The following is a 6,833-nucleotide window of genomic DNA, read 5'->3' on the forward strand; positions in this document are numbered from 1 at the left end:
CGTATTAGCCAGGCGTGGTGGCAGGCGCCTGTAGTCCCAGCTACTCGAGAGGCTGAGGGAGGAGAATGGCGTGAACCCAGGAGGCAGAGCTTGCAGTGAGCCGAGATCCCACCACTGCACTCCAGCCTGAGCGACAGAGTGAGACTGTCTCAAAAAAAAAAAAAAAAAAGCAAAGCTGGAAAAGATAGCTTCTAGGTATACACACGCACATACACGCTAAGATAGCTTCTAGGTACACGCACGCACATACGCGCCAAGATAGCTTCTAGGTATACGCGCGCACATACGCGCTAAGACTGTTTAGTGAGAAGCAAGGAGATGATGCAGTGTCAGCGGGGAGTCTCGCAGCTGACACAGGGTGAGTCCTGTCTGACTCCATTTATGTGCAGTCTGGGGATGGGCACGCTAATGTCCAGAGGCTGAGATCAGGACAGTGACTCACTCGTCAGGAACGACGGGGCACCTGCCAGCTTCCTAGGGTCTGAGATGCCCTACATCTTGAGGGGCTGTGGTGACACAGGTGTGCATGTGAGCAAAAATGAATCAGGCTGTGCCCTTCATATTAGTGCACTTGACTGAGAATCGGTTACACTTCAGTAGAAATAACAAAAAACAAAGGAATAATAAGCACAAAACTCAGGCATGAGTAGCCTGGTTGGGGAGGTTGGGAGGATGGGATGGGAGGACCACAGATGACAATGAAAATGACTGGGCCGGGCGCAGTGGTCACACCTGTAACCCCAGCACTTGAAGAAGCTGAGGTGGGAGGATCGCTGGAGGCAGGAGTTCGAGACCAGCCTGGGCAACTTAGTGAGACCCCCCCCCCCCCGCTCCCCAATCTCTACAAAAAGTAAGAATAAAAATAAAATAGCCAGTCATAGTGGTGCACGCTGTAGTCCCAGCTACTCAGGAAGCTGAGATGGGAGAATCACTTCAGCCAGGGAGGTGGAAGCTGCAGTGAGCCAAGATCGTGCCATTGCACTCCGGCCTGCGCGACAGAGCGAGACCCTGTCTCAGAACAACAGAAAAAATAAATTGGAGATGTTCTTAGTTTTGGGTGAGGTGGTGATTTACAGGGTGTTCCTTATTTAATTATGCTGTTTATATGTGCTACATATATTATTATGTATGTATTACATAGCAATAAAGAAAAAGGTCTGAGAAGATTATTTAAGTAAACATACAGGAATTCCCAGTATGTTCTTTTTTCTTTTCTCATATACAGTATTTCTTCTTCATGAAAATTTCCAAGCTTAGAAAGGAGTTGACTTGGCTGGGTGCAGTGGCTCACACCTGTAATCCCAGCACTTTGGGAGGCCGAGGCGGGCAGATCACCTGAGGTCAGGAGTTCGAGACCAACATGGTGAAACCCCCATCTCTACTAAAAAATACAAAAATTAGCCAAGCGTGGTGGTGGGCACCTGTAATCCCAACTACTCAGGCTGAGGCAGGAGAATCGCTTGAACCCAGGAGGTGGAGGTTGCAGTGAGCCGAGATCAAGCCATTGCACTCCAGCCTGGGCGACAGAGCGAGAGACTCTGTCTCAAAAAAAAAAAAGAAAAGAAAAAAGAAAGTAGTTGACTGGGCCTGGCGCGGTGGCTCACGCCTGTAATCTCAGGACTTTGGGAGGCTGAGGTGGGTAGATCACTTGAGGTCAGGAGTTCGAGACCAGCTTGGCCAACATGGCGAAACCCCGTATCTACCAAAATACAAAAATTAGCCAGGCAGGGTGGCAGGTGCTTGTAATCTTAGCTACTCAGGAGGCTGAGGCAGGAGAATTGCTTGAACCTGGGAGGTGGAGGTTGCAGTGAACTGAGATTACGCCACTGCACTCCAGCCTGGGCAACAAAGCAAGACTCTGTCTCAGAAAAAAAAAAAAAAAGGAGTGGACTGCAATTCCAGCACTTTGGGAGGCTGAGGCAGGTGGATCACTGGAGCCCTGGAGTGTAAGACCACCCTGGGCAACATGGCAAAATCCCGACTGTAAAAAAAATTCAAAAATTAGCCGGGCATGGTGGTGTGCACTGGTAGTCCCACCTACTAGGGAGGCTGAGGTAGGAGGATCGCTTGAGTCTGGGAGTTGGAGGCTGCAGTGAGCTATGATCTCCCCACTGCACTTTAGCCTGGGGCAACAGAGTGAGACCCTGTCTCAAAAGAAATTTTTTTTAAAAGAAAGTAGTTGAATGAACAGCCTTTTATAAGCACAGCACCTAGATTCCAGCATTGTGAGGGCTTTGGATGTTGCTTTATTTATTTTTGTGCTTGTTATAGCAATTTTGAAATAAAAACAGACATCATGACATGTCTCTCCTAAATATTTTCTCTCTCTCTCTAAGAAGGTGCACATTTTCCTACATAACAATATCATGATCACATTTGACAAAATTAACAATTCTGGCCCAGGCACCGTGGGTCATGCCTGGAATCCCAGCACTTTCTGAGACTGAGACTATAGGATCACTTGAGCCTAGGGTTCAAGACCACCTGGGCAACATAGTGAGACCCCTTATCTAAAAAACACCAAAAACACAATGATTTTGTAATGTTGTGTCAGACCCATCCATATTGAAATGTGTCCCATCCCCACACACAATGATTTTGTAATGTCATGTGAGACCCATCCATATTGAAATGTGTCCCGTCCCCACAAAATATCTTTACACGGATTTGTTTGAACGATTACCCCATCCAGGGCCACGTGAGTTGTGTAACCCTCTTGATCTACAGTGGCTTCCTATTTCCTCCACGTTGTGAGTGAACATCGGGGCCAGTAGTCCTGTGATGGAAGCTTGAAGCCATGTGGGCCGGGGAAGATGAGGAGTACAGGGGCCCAGGAGGCGTGGCTTTGCTTTAGGTGATCAGGGACAGCCCCTTAGGAGGGGACATCTGGCTGAATCCTAAAGTCACAGAGCGCCAGCCTTGTGCGGTTCCAGCGGAGTATGAGCCTGGCAGGGCTGAGGTGGGAGCTCACATGACTGAGCTTGGCCCGAGGTGTGGTGGGCGTGGAAGGATGGTTAGAAGTTACGTCAGGGGTGCTGAACCAGGGAACGGACACGAGCCCACCCAGGCCTGTGGCTGGCAGGGCCGCAGCTGAGTCACTTGCTGGCCAGGCTGCAGGCCTGGCTCTGAGCCCTTTGTGGCATCAGATCCTCCATCCTCGAGGCAGCCCATGGGGTTCCCTCCAGCGTCTCCAGGAGCCGCAGCCACTCAGCCCCATGCAGGTCTGTCCCCTGCCCCATGGCCATGTGCACGGACTGGGGTACAGCTGAGAATGGTTCCCATTCGGGTCCAGGGCCCGGGCATCTGACCCTCAGCAGGGCCACAGCAGGGCCAAGCAGCCACAGGCCAAGCTCAGAGCTGCAGCCCGGGACGCCTGCACCCTCCACGGGGCGCTGAGGCCAGGCTGGCTCCTGCAGGAAGGGCAGGATACCCACAGGCCAGCGGTGGGAAGGCTGGATGCACGCTGGTACCACGGCCCAATCCACCAGGAGGGCAGCGGTGTGAGAAGGGCAAAGGGAAGTGGCCCAGGCCTCACGGCCCACAGTGGGAAAGACAGGGGGAGCCGGCCCGGGATGCCCACAGGTGTGAGGAGCAGGTGCGCTGGGTGTGGCCGCCCAGACACAGCCTGGCCCGATCCCGGAGCAGGAGTCCCCCCGCCCCCACCTCAGAAGGCTGGGATCCGCCACTGCCCCCTTCCCCAAGGCTGGACCACATCCCAGGTCCCTGCAGGGGCGGCACAGCAGGTGGGCAAGGGCCACTGCCGGGAACCCCAGCTCTGCCAGGCCCACGCGTGAGCTCCCCCCAGCCTCCCTTTCCTGTGCACATTCTCTGTGCCCCCCAGCAGTGAGTGAGGTCTCCCATCTCAGAGCCCACAGTCAGATTCCCCCACCCCTCCTCAAAATCCTTCTGTTTTTTTAGGTGAGATTCACATAATATAAAATTACCCATTTTAAGCATCCAACTCAGTGGCACCGAGCACATTCAGTGTGTTTCACGATCACCACCTCGATCTAGTTCAAAATGCGCCGGAAAAGAAACCTGGTAACTGTCGGCCAGGCGCGGTGGCTCACACCTGTAATCCCAGCACTTTGGGAGGCCGGGGCGGGCGGATCACGAGGTCAGGAGATCTAGACCATCCTGGCTAACACGGTGAAACCCCGTCTCTACTAAAAATACAAAAAATTATCTGGGCATGGTGGGCGGGCACCTGTAGTCCCAGCTACTTGGGAGGCTGAGGCAGGAGAATGGCGTGAACCCGGGAGGCGGAGCTTGCAGTGAGCCGAGATTGCACCACTGCACTCCAGCCTGGGCAACAGAGCGAGACTCCGTCTCAAAAAAAAAAGAAAGAAAGAAACCTGGTAACTGTCACCCCGCAGGCCCTGGCAGCCACTTATCTTTCTGTCTCTATAGATGTAGGTATTCTAGATATTTCACGTCAACACAGCCATAGGATGTGTGACCGGTGACCTTCCTTTTCCAAGGCTACAGTGTATCAGAAAACAAAAATGTCTCCATATGGTTATACAAATTGTTCCTTAGAAAAAAACAATTCACTGGAACCAAACTTCAGGTGCATCCCTTGGATGGATGTAAATCCTGGTTCTGGGCGCACTGTCAGCATCAGCCTGGGCTGCTTTTCTTTTTTTTTTTTTTCTGTGTGACAAAGTCTTGCTCTGTCGCCCAGGCTGGGGTGCAATGGCGCGATCTCGGCTCACTGCAACCTCCACCTCCCGGGTTCAAGTGATTCTCCTGCCTCAGACTCCCGAGTAGCTGGGATTACAGGCTACCACACCCGGCTAATTTTTGTATTTTTGGTAGAGTCAGTATTTCACCATGTTGACCAGGCTGGTCTCAAACTCTTGACCTCAAGTGATCCGCCCGCCTCAGCCTCCCAAAGTGCTGAGATTCCAGGCATGAGCCACCGTGCCCCACTGCCTGGACTTGTTTGATTTGTAGCATAATGAAAATCCGTGGGTTCAGCAGCCCACTCGATGTTAACCATGGCTGCCATCTGCCTCTGCGCCTTCTAAACCCGTGCTCCCTCCCCAGGCGGCCACTGTCCTTGATTTGTGCTGCCGTCCCTTGCCTTCCTGTGTTGAAGGTTTAGCCCTAGGGACATGCCACACGTATCCATCACAGGTGCATCACGGTGTCATGTTTAGTTTTTAATTGTTTTTAACTTTGTAAAAAGGATGTCACACCCACTGCCATCTCCTGGGTTCACTTTTTCCCACTCAGCATGATGTCACCTCAGAAGCATCCTGTGATTGCAGGAAGCTGTTATTCATGCATTTATTTATTTATTTATTTAGAGACGGAGTCTCGCTCTGTCACCAGGCTGGAGTGCAGTGGCGTGATCTCAGCTCACTACAACTTCTGCCTCCCGGGTTCAAGCAATTCTCCTGCCTCAGCCTCCTGAGTAGCTGGGATTACAGGCACACACCACCATGCCCGGCTAATTTTTGTATTTTTAGTAGAGACAGGGTTTCACCATGTTGGTCAAGCTGGTCTCGTACTCCTGACCTCAAATGATCCACCCTCCTCGCCTCCCAAAGTGCTGGTATTACAGGCGTGAGCCACCATGCCCGGCCATGAGCCACTCCACCTGGCCCATGCATTTTTTTTTACTGCTGCATAATACTCCACTGCAGAAAAATATAACTGAGGATTGGGATCTTTCCACCTTTTTTTTTTTTAGACAGGGTCTCAGTCTGTTGCCCAGGCTGGAGTGCAGCAGCAGGATCACAGCTCACTGCAGCCTCCACCTCCCAGACTCAAGTGATCCTCCCATCTCAGCCTCCTGAGTAGCTAGGACTACAGGTGCACCCCACCATTCCAGGCTAGTTCTCTATTTTGTGCAGAGACAGGTTCTTACTACATTGCCCAGGCTGGTCTCAAACTCCTGGGCTCAAACAATCCTCCTGCCTCAGCCTCTCAAAGCACTGGGATTACAGGTGCCCAGCACTATGCCTGCCTCTTTTCTAGTTTTTTACTATTATGAATAGTACTGCTATGAACATCATAAATTGATTTTTTTTTTGACAGGGTCTTACTCTGTCACCCAGACTGGAATGCAGTGGTGTGATCACAGCTCACTGCAGCCTCAACCTCCCAGGCTCAGGCGATCCTCGTGCCTCGGCCTCCCAAGTAGCTGGGACCACAGAAGCACCACCACAGCAGGCTAATTTTTTAATTATTTGTAGAGATGGGGTTTCCCTATGTTGTCCAGGATGATTTTGAACCCCCGGGCTCAAACAATCCTCCTGTCTCGACCTCCCAAGTGCTGGAGTTACAGATGTGAGCCGCTGGGCCCAGCCATGGTTTTTAAATCCAACAATGTGGCCAGGCGCGGTGGCTCACGCCTGTAATCCCAGCACTTTGGGAGGCCGAGATGGGTGGATCACGAGGTCAGGAGATCGAGACCATCCTAACACGGTGAAACCCCGTGTCTACTTAAAAATACAAAAAATTAGCCGGGCGTGGTGGCGGGCGCCTGTAGTCCCAGCTACTCGGGAGGCCGAGGCAGGAGAATGGCGTGAACCCGGGAGGCGGAGCTTGCAGTGAGCCGAGATCACACCACTGCACTCCAGCCTGGGCAACAGAGTGAGACTCTGTCTCAAAAAAAAAAAAAACAAAAAAACTTAACAATGTATATTGAAGTTCTTTCCAGATCTGCATATAAACAGTTATCTCCTTTTTTTTTTTTTTTTTTTATTGAGATGGAGTCTCGCTCTGTTGCCCAGTCTGGAGTGCAGTGGTGCAATCTCGGCTCACTGCAAGCTCCGCCTCCCGGGTTCACACCATTCTCCTGCCTCGGCCTCCCGAGTAGCTGG

The sequence above is a fragment of the Pan troglodytes genome, chromosome 10 (assembly GCF_028858775.2).
Source record: "Pan troglodytes isolate AG18354 chromosome 10, NHGRI_mPanTro3-v2.0_pri, whole genome shotgun sequence".
NCBI lineage: Eukaryota > Metazoa > Chordata > Mammalia > Primates > Hominidae > Pan > Pan troglodytes.